We start from the raw sequence: 15,368 nt of genomic DNA, 5'->3' as shown, positions 1-15,368 counted from the left end.
AACCTCTCAAAAGAACGATCAATATTCCATTAGTTGTTACTTCAAATTTACTAATCATTATTTAATTTGGGAGAAAAAAAGTTGAAACAATCAGAATCAACCTGCACAGGTTTTTAACTGCCACATCTCTTAACCCATCCACATATTCACCCATCATTCTGCCTTCTCCCTGTTACCATGGGTGAATGCATTGTAATCCTGTCTAAGACCCTTTTTGAATTGAAATCTAGCCTGATTCTGAGGATAGACGTGCTCATGTGATCTTGCATCCTTTCTGTGTTCATGTGTTTGTAATATGTGGGGTTCTTCAGTGCATGGATCTCAAGGCAGGGGGGTCCTCTTGCCCAAGTGCCCAAGGGAGGTACTGCCTGCAAAATTAGGTTATTTTGACTTAATTGAATAAGCTTCATGAACATAGAAAGTAGCTTCTTAACTCATAGTAAAATCCATCCTGTCTTTTACATTTAAATTTTGGATACATTCCCTCTTGTGGTTTTTGTTGCCATTGCTTGTTACTTTACTATAAATACCAAAAGTATTTATATTTTGCTTTTTGAGAAGCTTTTTACATATATTTAAAATCTGCTTGTGGTTTTGCAGAACTTCTCTGAATGATGTCTACAAGGTAAAACCTGGAAAAATAGTTATATTTTTTCAGATTAAGTGCCAAGTTGTTTTACTAACACATTTATTCCTCTGCAATGTGAGGTCACATCAAAATAACATATGATCACAAGAATGTGTACTTTCAGGTATACAATCTATGAGCATAGTGGCTAGCATATAAAAGATATTTCAAAAAAGTTCTTTCTTTAAATAAGACTGCAATTAACAAGTTTTATGACTAGATTAAATCCTAAACCTTCTGCCATTTCAGGGCTCCTTCAAATATGTTTTATGGTATTTGTTCATTTTCCTTTGGATTATTTACATAAAATAAAACTGAAGAAGTAGAAAATAAAATTCTGCATGCAGTTTTGTTTCCCAAGTATCATGTATATGAAATAATCTGTCAGCAACGTTTTGTTTCTTAATAAGCTAGAAGATTCTGAAAGTGCATTTCAGAAAGGAGTAATGTAGTGGAAACCATGACATTGGATCACATTTGTCTTCAGGTATGGGAGCTATTAGTACATCCCTGGTATGGCTAGGTCATATTTTCTTTGATACAGTAGAATTTAATCTGATAAAACAAATTCTATAGAAGATTTTATATCTCTGACAGTGAACTGTTCTCATTGTCAGAGATCTATACATTTCTCTGTCCAGATATAGAAAATCTTACAGCATGTCCAGGTTCGATGCACGATGCTGGATGCTTGGGGCTGGTGCACTGGGACGGCCCAGAGGGATGGTATGGGGAGGGAGGAGGGAGGAGGGTTCGGGATGGGGAACACATGTATACCTGTGGCGGATTCATTTTGATATTTGGCAAAACTAATACAATTATGTAAAGTTTAAAAATAAAATAAAATTAGAAAAAAAAAAAAAGAAAGAAAATCTTACAGCATGGCAGTTCATCCAAATTCCCACTTGTATTACTAGAGTGGAATTAAAAGTCCTAAAACTAGAATAGAATTAGATGGCCAGATGCTCAAGTGAATTGCTGCTCCTCGGTTAGGCCTATTTCAGCTCCCAACCAGTATCTATAAATCAAAGTCATTTAAAGAAATATTTCAAAAAGTACTATCCCTACAGTAATCTTTAAAGACTGTTAATTAAGGCTTTTATATTAGGAAGTAAAAGTCTAGTCAGAAAATCATACTTATGTACTTATTCTCTTTATATCATTCATTATTTTAGGCAGTATCTATGTAATATTTCTGAGTAAAAGAGAACAGTATATACCATTATAGGAGGCAAAATTGTACCAATACGTTCATTTAAAACTGATTAATTTTATAATACTTTAAAGGGTATTTTTTAATGAAGCGGCACTCATAAAAAACTTCACTAACATAACTGAATTGTTAATATGTAAAGTCTTTATCCAAATCACTTTTAACACCATCTCTGGTTATCCAATTAATGACATTAAAGAGAAAAATTGTACTAAAATAAAAGATATTTGGATAAAGCATCCTGATATTGACATTGGCTTTAAAAATAACCATTTTCTTTCAAGAAACATACATAATATTGTTCAAATAAAAATTGTACACAGGTATCAGGGACAATAAAATAGGAATGAACTTAACCAAGGACATGAAAAATCTATACTCTCAAACCTGTAAGACAATGATGAAATAAATTGAAGAAGACATACATAAGTGGAAAGAGATGCTGTGTTCATAGATCAGAAGATCCTCAGGTGTACAACTTACTCAGTAATTTTATAGATTATATTCCATGTAAAGTTGTTATGTCTTTGAACAGTCATCAAAATATCCATTACCATTTTCCTTCCTAGAAAACTGCTTTCTGTTCTTTAAAACTGACCCCCAAATGACTCTTCATGATACCTCCTTAATCTGTTCAAGGATAGCTGGTCTCTCTAGCTCTCTCTGCTGTTAGTGGCGTGATTCTCTCTAATCTTCATAACATAGCAACAGTCCAGCTGTATTACAGTATTTTCATTTGTTTTCATGTTTCTAATTTCCAAAAAGCCAAGTCCTGTTTCCCATGTCTTTTCCCCCAAGACTGTATTTTTATAACATTGTCTTACTCTTCTTTTTTTTCACCAGTTTCATTGAGACACAATCGACCAATCGAATTGTACACTTAGAATGTACAATGTGGTGATTTAATCCTGTGAAATGTCTACCAAGTCAGGCTAATTAATACATCCATCATGTCACAGACTACCATTTTTTCATTTGTTTTTAAGAGCATCCTTTCCTTTGGTTCAAGATATTGTCGTATCTATCAGATTACAGTAATTTTTGTAATGTTTCTTCTCTTCCCATATTTTGTCCACATATTTTTTTTCCTGTTGTTTGACATAATGTGTGCCTGTTCATGTTAGAAATTATCTCAAATGCTAGGCCATTCTGACTTAGGAAAGAGTTGCTAAACGCTGGCTGGAAGCTTTGCCTGCATGGGGAAGACCTGGGGATAGAGGATTCACTCTGGGGGCCATTGACATTTTGCTACAGAAACCTCAATGGTCATATCATGCAGCCTGTTCCTCCAGAGGCATCCCCAGTCTCTTGGCTCATCTCTGTGCAGGGATGTGGGTCTGGGATTCTCAGCACCCAAGCAGGAATTTTCATTACTCTCCATTTCAACACAGTGCCTCCATCACTGTAGCCTATAGCCTTGAACTTGAAAGTCTACTTGGTCAATTCATGCAAGGAGTAACTTTCCCACTGGCTTTGCATGAGACAAGTAGTCTATCTGTCTGACTGTGTGCATGTGTTAGGGAAAGCACTGAAGGGTGGGAGGGAGTCAGAGATCTAGGAAATTGAAGTGCTCCAGACAAACTTTCAAACAATATTATATTTTCATCTTTTTTAAAAATTTTCCTTCCTTCCTTTCTCTCCTTTCCTTCCTTCCATCCATCCATCTTTCCTTCTTTCCATCCATCCATCCATCTTTCCTGCCTTCCTCTCTTCCTTTATTCTTGCAACCAGTTCCATCAGTTTTTTACACATTCCTAGGCTTTGGCTGTGAAAATGTTCATTACTGGCATCCCTTTTGGTGAACACTAACTATTCAGTTTTAACTCGTTATCTAATTATCCTTTTGCCAAAATATTTTCATCTTTCATTTCGGTTGCCTTTGCCTTGTGAACTCGAACATTCCTTTCTGAAACATCTTACTAATGTACTCACAAAGAGAGGAGATAGGCATCTATGTTTAAGTTTGTTTTATATGAGAGGTATTTCCAGTTGATATGCTTTTATTTTCATCCATTGTGTTTCAATGATGTTGGTGGTGAATGAAATGAATAGTTAAGTATTTAAAAGTAAAATTGCATTCACATTGACTACATGATGCAATAATATAGTGAGTCCCAATAAATTATGCTAGAACAAGAGACTGGAATATCCACAGTTTAAGTCAGTGCACTTTAGCTTTACAAAAATAATCTTTATTTAAGCCTCAAATGCATCAATATTGTTTGAACAGCTTGCATATACAAACGTTCCTAGTTAATTGTCTTTAATATTCATCCTTACTCTGTGAGCACGTGGAAGGTAGGAGCCGTGGGCAAAGAGCTCCCAGCTTTCGCTGGTGCTCAGGAGAATAGAAAGCATTAGTACAGCGCTGACTTAGTCTTTGTCTGACATGTATTCTCCAACCACCTAAGCATGTTTTTACTCAGGAGCAGAGTATGCTGATAGCAGTAAAGTGCTTCTCAGAACCAATTTACATTGATTCTCCTGAACTGCATGATACAGTAGAAATTTTAGATATACCTGTTATGACTTTGTTTCTAAGAAACATACAACCTCAAAAAAGTACTAATTTTTCTTAAGTCTGAGTTGTTACTATATAATGGAGAAATGATAATCACATTTAATTTTATTTAACTCTTATAACCTTCACTGAAGACAATGAATAAAGCATACTTGAATCCTGAAGTCTAGGTTAAAATATAAGCCTTCTGTTAATGCTGAAAATAATGTAAAATTAAGGAGATGTTTTTCAAAGTTTCAAGTAAATTTCTGAGAGACATTTCCATCACTTACAGGATAATTAATTTGCCTTTTGAGAGCTAATTATGTCTTTTAGGTCAGTGAAATTAAAGCTATGAAATGAGAATTGTGTGAATTTTCCATGAATATGAAAGACTAGATTTGGAGAGGAAGTCACTTGGGAAAAATTATGTTGCTTTCAGAGAAAGCTGGCCTGGGAATTCAGAGGGAAGAAGATGATGGAGGTAACAGCATGGCATCTGCTCAACATCTACCCTTTGGCTCTGCGGTAATTCTATCCAGTATCATGGATTTAAATACCATTTGCAAGATAATAATTACTAAATGTATATCACCAGCCTAGATCTCCTTCAACTCACTCCAGTGTTCTTGCCTGGAGAATCTCAGAGATGGGGAGCCTCGTGGGCTGCCGTCTATGGGGTTGCACAGAGTCAGACATGACTGAAGTGACTTAGCAGCAGCAGCAGATCTCCTTCATATTCTTTGGGCTCATCTCCATTTCCTTCTTGATATTTCCATTTGCATGTCTAATATCCATCTCATTACTAATATGCACACAGTTGAATTCCAGATACACCTTTTATTCTAATGCCCTATGAACTTAGATTATCAGGTAATGGCAACTCTAACCTTTTATCTGCTTAGGGGGGAAATAGACTTGATTCCTTATTTCTTCCATAATCGCAGATCCAACCATGTGGACAACCTTTCTGACTCTAATTTCAAGAGCTATTTATGATCAGATCATGTACCTCTATCACATATAGCTATGTCTGCTCCCAGGAGCATTCAAGCCACTATCATTAATTACCTTTATTTGTGCCATTGCACATGACTTCTGCAACTTCTAACTGTGTACCCAAGCATTAACTTAAAATAGAGGTCACAGTGATCATTTTTAAAAGTAAGTTAAAGGTACAGAGAATATGGGATAGACTTGCCTTTCTCCCTTCTCCCCACTAGTACAGTTTATGAACCATGGAGAGGATGCAGGAAGCATCTAAAGATTAAAAATGAAAAGTTGAAAGAGAAAGGTAGCCTAGTTAGGGACTCCAGCTTTGGAAGAATTTATTACTGCAAGGTGTCTTACCATCCAATCCCCAACAGTGGTGGTGATAGCAAAGCTAGCATTTTCTGGACTGCCAATCTAGCGAAAGTAGGCAGTCTAAAAATACTACACGTTATGCAGTTTTCATGTCTCCCCAGGATCAAAGGGAAGGGAGCATATGGCAGCTTGTTGACAAACACTCTCCTCCACTGAGCCTAAGAAGCCCTCTGTGTTGAGAGACACCAGGGGGCTGCTCTTCACCAGTAAACGGGATCCTGCCAGGGACCAAACCCTGAATAGGGAAGGCCCCTTGTAAGGACCAGCTAGAGTGTCTACTTTCTTTTTTTAAAAAATTTATTTATTTTAATTGGAGACTAATTACTTTACAATATTGTAGTTTTTGCCATGGGTGTACATGTGTTCCCCATCCTGAACCCCTCTCCCACCTCCCTCCCCATCCCGTCCCTCAGGGTCATCCCAGTGCACTGGCCCTGAGCAGGCCCTGAGCATCCCGTCTCGTGCATCGAACCTGGACTGGTGATCTGTTTCACATATGAGAATATACATGTTTCAATGCTGTTCTAGAGTGTCTGCTTTCAATGGACCCACCAGAATGACTGCTGATGGATAGGAAGTTATTTTGGAGAGTGATTAAAATCCTCTCAAATCAGAGTGCGGTTCTTTTTGTGCAACTCTGTGAATGTGCTAAAAGCCATTGAATTGTACACTTGAAGAAATTTTATGGTCTGTGAATTATATCTCAATAATCTTTAAAAAAAAACAAAAAAACAATGACCTATTACAACACACCTATCACGATGGTTAAAATTAAAACACAGGTAACATGATATGCTGCTGAAAAACTGTTTCCCTCGTACATTGACAATAGGAATATAAAATGGTAGAGCCTCTTTTGGAAGCAGTTTGGCAACTTCTTACAAAATAAAGATACATTTAACCATATGTCTAAACAGTTGCATTCTTGGGCCTTGATCCCAGAGAAATGAAAATTCATGTTTATGCTGAAATCTGTAAATGAATATGAATAGCAGCATATTCATAATAGATCCAAGCTGGAAACAACCTAAATATCCTGTAACCGGTAGATGGTTAAACCAACTGGATACAGCCAGAGTATGGAATACCACTCATTAATAAAAGAGTGTATTCGTGCAGCAACTTGGATGGACCTCAAGAAAATGATGCTCAGTGAAATTAGCCATCTTAAAAGTTTACAAACCATGTGATTCCACTTTTACAACATTTTTTAAATGACCAAATTAAGGGAATATAGAACAGATTAGTTGGTTGTTACGGTGGGTTAGGGAGAGAGACAGGTGTAGGGTAAGGAAGATTGTTCTGGTTATAAAAGGGCCGTGTAAGGAATCCTTGTTTTGATAGAATGTTCTCTATTGTACTGTGGTTCTGGTAACACAGACCTTGAACATGTCATAAAACTGTATGGGACTAAATGCACAGATAGGCATACACATAAATGACTATAATTAAACTAGAGAAATATGAATAGGAAAAGTGGATTTCTTGGACACTCTCCTGATTGTGATGTTTTGTTAAAGTTTTACAGAATGCTAATAATTGAGGAACTAGGCAGAGGGTAATCATTTGGTGGCTCAGACGGTAAAGTGTCCGTCTACAATGCGGGAGACCCGGGTTCGATCCCTGGGTTGGGAAGATACCCTGGAAAAGGAAATGGCAATCCACTCCAGGACTATTGCCTGGAAAATCCCATGAACAGAGGAGCCTGGTAGGCTACAGTCCATGGGGTTGCAAAGAGTTGGACACAACTGAGCGACTTCACTTCACTTCACTTCAGGCAGAGGGTAGACAGGATCTCTGTATTATTACTAACAACCCACATGTGAATCTTATTTCAAAATACAAGTTTAATTTTAAAAAATTGCATCAAAGCCATGTTATGTTTTATCTGAAAAAAAAGCCTTCAGTGTTTTCTTATGTCACATAAAATAAAAGTCTAGATTCTTACTAACAGAGCCTAGCAGAGCCCTCAGTAATCTTCTGCTCTCAGACTATGCAAATCATGCCCTCGTTCACACAAGTCCAGCCTCACTAGGCTCTTGCAGCTGCTCAAAAATGTTGAAATATGTGCATAGCCTGTTGTCTCTGGTTGCAGTGTTCTTCTTCCACATATTCATTTTACTATCCCTCTTACCCAGTGAAAGCCTCTGTGTGTCGGGCATGGCCTCAGCTTTTCTCGTCCCTTTCTTTTTCTTCAGCTGTTGCTGTGGCAACCAGCTCTGTGCAGCTGTATGCTGACTGCACCGTGAATCCATCACATTCACTCCAGTGCTTGTTTTCCACTTCATCATGAGATGCCAGCAGAACCTGCCTCAGTGTAGGACAGTACATCTTACGAACCTTCCCTTCCCAGTGTGTGATGAGATCTGGTGTCTAAGCATTGCATAAATTGATCCCTTGGGCAGATAATGCTGCGACATCCTCCACGTGACTATCAGAGAGTTCCTGGCAGTGGGTTGGGTTCCCTTTTTTCCTGTCTTAACCGTCCCATCGCTGTTCCTTACATCACTTGTCAAAGTAGGTTGCCTGAAAACGTCTGTTTGATTATTGTATCTGGATTACAAAAACTTGGAAATCTTAGCTCTCTCAAACTTCATCAAGTTTGATTTTTCTCTCCCCTACAATACTTTTCATATTCTAAGATAATTTGTAATTGAATGATTTATCTTTTCTCACCCTAGTTATCTGCCTTTTCTTGCTAGAAGGAAGGTAAGTTCCATAAGAATAGAGAACTTTGTTTTATTCACTAGTGTATATGAAGCACTTACAAAAGTGTCTGGCATAGCCTATTAATTTTACAAGTACATGCTTAATAGAGTGACTGGTTTGAACCTCTCATTTCTAAAGAGAGAGAACAGGTTTTGGATGAACATCTTAAAGGAATCATACATGATTCTAAGCATCAGCAGAACTACACCGAGGCTACAATCATTAAGGGAGATACGGATTGGGAAGTTGACATTACGCATATTCAACACCTCATTGTTAGAATGGATACGTTCTGTATGGATATTGGCATTCCCTTAATAGATGCTGGAAGACATGGTCTCAAAGACAGTCAATGAAAGATAACTGTAGAAAACTGGGAGTTGGCACAGAAAGGAAGAACAGAGACCATCAGATGTAACTGAGATGAAATCCAGTGAACATCCAGCATAGAAGCTCAAGACCATGTAAATGTGGATAAACTGTTGTTCTCATTCAGGTTCCCAGGGTTCTGTGGTGATTTCAGGGAGTCGCTCCACAATCTTCATGTAAAAGAAAGTGAACCCACTTAGATAACAGCATCAATGAACCCAAACCTGAAAATAACTGAACCCCTCCCTGTTTCATACAGAGAAAGAGATCTAATCCAAGACACAAATTACAGGACATGAACATGATTGGTAAATATTTCAACCTTAAAGAAATGCTCTTACAGTGACACCTGCCAGGGCACCTTCCAGGGCAGGGAGGACACTTTCATTTATTTCCTGCTTCCAGGGAGATGAGAGTGTCAAAGTCTCTCTCTTACTTTGGCCCTCTCTTCTGCAACTTTAATTCACAGTAATCAATATGACATTGAGGCACATCTTGGGGTGGTCTGCCCTGGGCCTCCACAAAACCAGAAAATGTGCAGTTTACTCCTTCATACTTTTACTATTCAATTATCTAGAAACTGATGAATGACTGTGTGTTTGGTGTCCTCTTTTGAGAGGCCGTTCTGCAGCATCATTAGGTTGACAGCGTCTGGATGCACGATGTTGGTGGAACCAAAGGATCTGTGGTCACGTGATTACTCTGAGGCCTTCGGGTCTGAGAAATATGCACGACCCCATGTTGGTGAATCTGAAGCTCTGCTGGCCCCTGGATAACTGCACTGCCGAAAGTTCTGTGAGCAAATCGGTCACACAGGTCTCACAAAGGTGGCTATATCTTTATCAGGAAATATCACTGTCCCCTTTTTAGGTGAAAAAAAATATCATCCACTTCCCACCAAGTGGCTGGCTGGTCTCCTCAAGAGCCGGTACAATCTCAGTTCTGGTCTTTATTATTTCACATAGTAGAACTCAAGTAAGTCATGTCCTACTGTGCTTGCTTCCTTAGAGTCTCTTCTGTTTTCTCTGTATGTCTTTGGATGGTTATGATGCTTAGATCTGCCATTGGCTACTTAAACAGTACATTCTGAGTTGGCTTTTTTTTTTTTTTTAAGTCACCATGACATTATTTCCAAAAGTTCTGGGCAGCAGATTTTACTTTGATTACATCATGTACTTGGTATATTGTCTATAATTTTGGTAAAGAAGCCCAATCAATCTTCCATTCTGTCTACACTATGTTCCTTAGAGGATAGTTGTAGATGAAATGAAGTCATGGGCAGAAAAATGCTTTGCTTGGCATACTGTTAAATGACATAAAGCCACTTAATGGAAATTATAGTCCTTCTCTGTTACAAAGGATTAGGAAGAAATCAGTTCTAAGAATCAGAATAGTAAAACATATTTTTAAGAAATACATTTAATGCTATTTGCCTTGGTAAATATTATCATTTTTCAATTGTACATAGTAGTAATCAAGTAATGATTTCATGTTATAGCTCACCATTCTAGTTATTGTACGAGGTAGAAAACAGGTGTTTGTTCATATATTTGCACTTATGCATGTGTCTACAGAAAACATGCAGGGTGAAAATGTAAAACTCATGGTAAAGATAATGAAAAAGAAAGTAAAAGTCTGTGCAGTTAGTATATTAGACCTAGTATGTTTGCAACATGAACAGATGACTGTGAATGTCGTAATAACATTACCAATGACTGAATATTTCTCAGATTAAATTGTGACTGAAGATAGAGACCTCTGAGAATATATACTTTCAAGATTACATGCAGGCTATGTAAGATGAGAAACTTTATCTTTGTTCATAACTATTGTAATAGTTATGCTGAGAAATATGGTAGAGAAACAAGTATTTATACTTCACACTGTTGCAAATTCTCTACTTAAATGAAAAGCCATGTTTACTTCCTATTAGGATTATCTTGTCTTCTCTAACCCTTCATTCTTTTTCTCTTTCCCTGATCCTTCACTGCTACATATATTCTCTGTTATTCATTCCTCTTGTCCTGTTATTTGTTATAAAGTATATAAGATATCCCTAATTTGCCAAAGCTTTCCTCAAACTGTTCCGAAATGTTCAAACTCACTCTGCTTTTTATTTTCCTACCCATCACTTCTGAGTAAAGGAACCATCAATACAAGTCAACTAAGTGATACTCTACTCTTTTAATGTGTTTTAACCTCAAACCACAAGGCTTCCCTTGTGGCTCAGTTGGTAAAGAATCCGCCTGCAGTGAGGGAGACCTGGGTTCAATCCCTGGGTTGGGAAGATCCCCTGAAGAATACCGATTCCAGTATTCTAGCCTAGAGAATTCCATGGATTGTTTAGTCCATGGGGTCACAGAGTCGAACACGACCGAGCAACTTTTAGTTTCAACTTCAAATATAAATATTGTTGGTATACTAGTACCTCTGAGTTCTCTTTTATAAATTTTATTTTATTATCTACTGGGCAGTAATACTTATCTTAAAATATCTCTAATGATGATATTAAGAAGAGGTGGCAAGAATACACAGAAGAACTGTACAAAAAAGATCTTCACGACCCAGATAATCACGATGGTGTGATCACTGACCTAGAGCCAGACATCCTGGAATGTGAAGTCAAGTGGGCCTTAGAAAGCATCACTACGAACAAAGCTAGTGGAGGTGATGGAATTCCAGTTGAGCCATTTCAAATCCTGAAAGATGATGCTGTGAAAGTGCTACACTCAATCTGCCAGCAAATTTGGAAAACTCAGCAGTGGCCACAGGACTGGAAAAGGTCAGTTTTCATTCCAATCCCAAAGAAAGGCAATGCCAAAGAAAGCTCAAACTACCACACAATTGCACTCATCTCACACGCTAGTAAAGTAATGCTCAAAATTCTCCAAGCCAGGCTTCAGCAATATGTGAACTGTGAACTTCCTGATCTTTAAGCTGGTTTTAGAAAAGGCAGAGGAACCAGAGATCAAATTGTCAACATCCGCTGGATCATGGAAAAAGCAAGAGAGTTCCAGAAAAACATCTATTTCTGCTTTATTGACTATACCAAAGCCTTTGACTGTGTGGATCACAATAAACTGTGGGAAATTCTGCAAGAGATGGGAATACCAGACCACCTGACCTGCCTCTTGAGAAATCTGTATGCAGGTCAGGAAGCAACAGTTAGAACTGGACATGGAACAACAGACTGGTTCCAAATAGGAAAAGGAGTACGTCAAGGCTGTATATTGTCACCCTGCTTATTTAACTTCTATGCAGAGTACATCATGAGAAACGCTGGACTGGAAGAAACACAAGCTGGAATCAAGATTGCCCGGAGAAATATCAATAACCTCAGATATGCAGATGACACCACCCTTATGGCAGAAAGTGAAGAGGATCTAAAAAGCCTCTTGATGAAAGTGAAAGTGGAGAGTGAAAAAGTTGGCTTAAAGCTCAACATTCAGAAAACGAAGATCATGGCATCCGGTCCCATCACTTCATGGGAAAGAGATGGGGAAACAGTGGAAACAGTGTCAGACTTTATTTTTCTGGGCTCCAAAATCACTACAGATGGTGACTGCAGCCATGAAATTAAAAGACACTTACTCCTTGGAAGGAAAGTTATGACCAACCTAGATAGCATTTTCAAAAGCAGAGACATTACTTTGCCAACAAAGGTTCGTCTAGTCAAGGCTATGGTTTTTCCTGTGGTCATGTATGGATGTGAAAGTTGGACTGTGAAGAAGGCTGAGTGCCGAAGAATTGATGCTTTTGAACTGTGGTGTTGGAGAAGACTCTTGAGAGTCCCTTGGACTGCAAGGAGATCCGACCAGTCCATTCTGAAGGAGATCAGCCCTGGGATTTCTTTGGAAGGAATGATGCTAAAGCTGAAACTCCAGTACTTTGCCACCTCATGCGAAGAGTTGACTCATTGGAAAAGACTGTGATGCTGGGAAGGATTGGGGGCAGGAGGAGAAGGGGATGATAGAGGATGATATGGCTGGATGGTATCACTGACTTGATGGACGTGAGTCTGAGTGAACTCCGGGAGTTGGTGATGGACAGGGAGGCCTGGTGAGCTGCAATTCATGGGGTCGCAAAGAGTCGGACATGACTGAGGGACTGAACTGAACTGAACTGAATGATAAAAACAGCAGATAAGCATGTCGAAGTGAAGTCACAAATGAAAACCATGGCGGATGTTTAGTATGTAAATCTTACTTAAGCATGTCAAGTAATTAGTCTATCTGAAGATTATATTGGCTAATCCCATTAGTCAATATTTCTGTTCTCCATGTGCTATTCTCTTCTCATATGAAGAAGTTTGGGAGATAATAATGCCCAAGAAGCTGGCAATAAACTATTTTTCATCCCATCACCAGAAGACCTGACAACATGTAATATTTGCTACATCCTTTAAAGGAAAAATTAAAAGAAAAATAAATATCAGATATCACTTTCCTTATTTTCTAATGGAGAGAATTCATTATCCCAACAGATTACTTACATTTATAGTTTATTTTTATAGGTATTTCATATGTTCAAATAAAACACTTAAATATAGAATTAAAGCCTCAAATTTTCCTCTTTAAGGAATTTGAATGTACATCTATAATTGCATATCCATATAGATTTAGGTAGCACTGACACATAATATGTTGGGAAGATCCCCTGGAGGAGGATAATGGCAATCCACTCCAGTATTCTTGCTTGAAATATCCCAGGAACAGAGGAGCCTGGCAGGCTACAGTTTAAAGGATCACAAAGAGTTGGAAACTACTGAGCAACTAAGCATGCAGACATAGTATAATTAGCTAGAAATTTAATTATATGATAACACAATTATATAATCATATGCTAATATATTTACATATATGGGGTTAATGTATCAATATATTAATGTGTGCATATTTATGTGTGTGTTTATGGGTAACAATGTATTTAAAGCATCTTAAACCCAAAACGGCTTTGCTGATAGCTCAGTTGGTAAAGAATCCACCTGCAATGCAGGAGACCCTGGTTCGATTCCTGGGTGGGGAAGATCCACTGGAGAAGGGATATGCTATCCACTCCAGTATTCTTGGGCTTCCCTTGTGGCTCAGTTGGTAAAGAATTCGCCTGCAATGTGGGAGATCTGGGTTCAATCCCTGGGTTGGGAAGATCCCCCGGAGAAAGGAAAGGCTACCCACTCCAGTATTCTGGCCTGGAGAATTCCATGGACTGTATCGTCCATGGGGTGGCAAAGAGTCGGACACGACTGAGTGACCTTCTCTTTCACTAGAGGGTCCCAGGAGACAGTCCACAGATCTAACAGCAGAAGTGCCAGTTGGCCTGACTAGAAGAGGATCTTTTCACGTCCCTCTCCTAGAGCTACTGTTGAGTTCTGTGGGGCTTAATGTATTTATCCAGGAAACAGGAACTGATTTCTTCTCTTCTTTGAACTATTTTCTTTTCATTTGATTTGCAATGTAGTAGTTTCTTCTGTATAACATGAATCGGCTATACATATACAAATATACCCTCCCTCTTGAACAATTTTCATGTGATGACAGTAGTAGACATCAAAACTATCCCTTCAACCTTATGACTTTCTTAAAGTTCTTGAGGGGTTCATTGTTCAACTAGTATACCAATGGCCTTTATTTATGAAAAGAAAAAAAAATCATGAAATATTGGCAAAAAGATCTTTCTCAGCATACTTCATTTCGGGATTGTTTATTTACTTCTAGATTGTCCTCAAACTCTCTTGCAATTTTTAGAGTTTTGTCATTTCTTCTAGATTACATTTTCCTTGTTATTTTTCATTAATAGCAGGAAGACAAATTATACCACATTTTCAGCTATATGTATTGAATTTTTACTATATGTTCAGACAGTGGATTATGTGCTTTCTAGGCATTAATTCATTTGATTACTACAACATTATGCATTGGGTACAATTATTACCCATCTCTTCTTTAGAGAAAATATTTTATCTAATCTAAATATAAATTAGTCCCCATAGTCTGACTAAATCTACTAAATTTATAGAATTCTATATTAGAGACAATAAAATGAATCCTAGTATTTCTTCCATACAGGTATAAACAAAAATTAATGTTTCATTTCATACTTGAGCTATTTGATATTGAAGGTAATGTACTGAAATCCGTATGGGACAAAAACTAGCATGTCTGTCTGTGCTTCATTGCAAGTCTACAGGAAGACAGAGATCAAAAATGTTGTGTTGACCACTGCTGCTTTGTTGCTCTACTATCTAAGGCATCTTTACATTTCCAAGGAAAGATGGATGTTCTCAGTATGGTCACTGTTGGGTAGAGAAAGGCCAGGCATCAGATTATTCTCTGGGTCAAAAACTGGAATCACTCTGTTTTGGCTAAACTCTGTTTAGCTTCTCTGTGAATATAAAAGCTAATGTGTCTGACTCTGTGTGACCCTTTGGACTGTAGCCTGCCAGACTCCTCTGTCCATGGAATTCTCCAGGCAAGAATACTGGAGTGGGTTGCCATTTCCTCCAGGGGATCCTCTCAACCCAGGGATTGAACCCATGTCCCCAGTGGCTTCTGCATTGGCAGCAAATTCTTTACCACTGCACCATC

The sequence above is a fragment of the Bos grunniens genome, chromosome 24 (genome assembly GCF_055505025.1).
Source record: "Bos grunniens cultivar Pamir isolate PY7600 chromosome 24, Bosgru_T2T1.0, whole genome shotgun sequence".
In the NCBI taxonomy this organism is placed as follows: domain Eukaryota; kingdom Metazoa; phylum Chordata; class Mammalia; order Artiodactyla; family Bovidae; genus Bos; species Bos grunniens.
Note: the sequence above shows the minus strand (reverse complement) of the source record.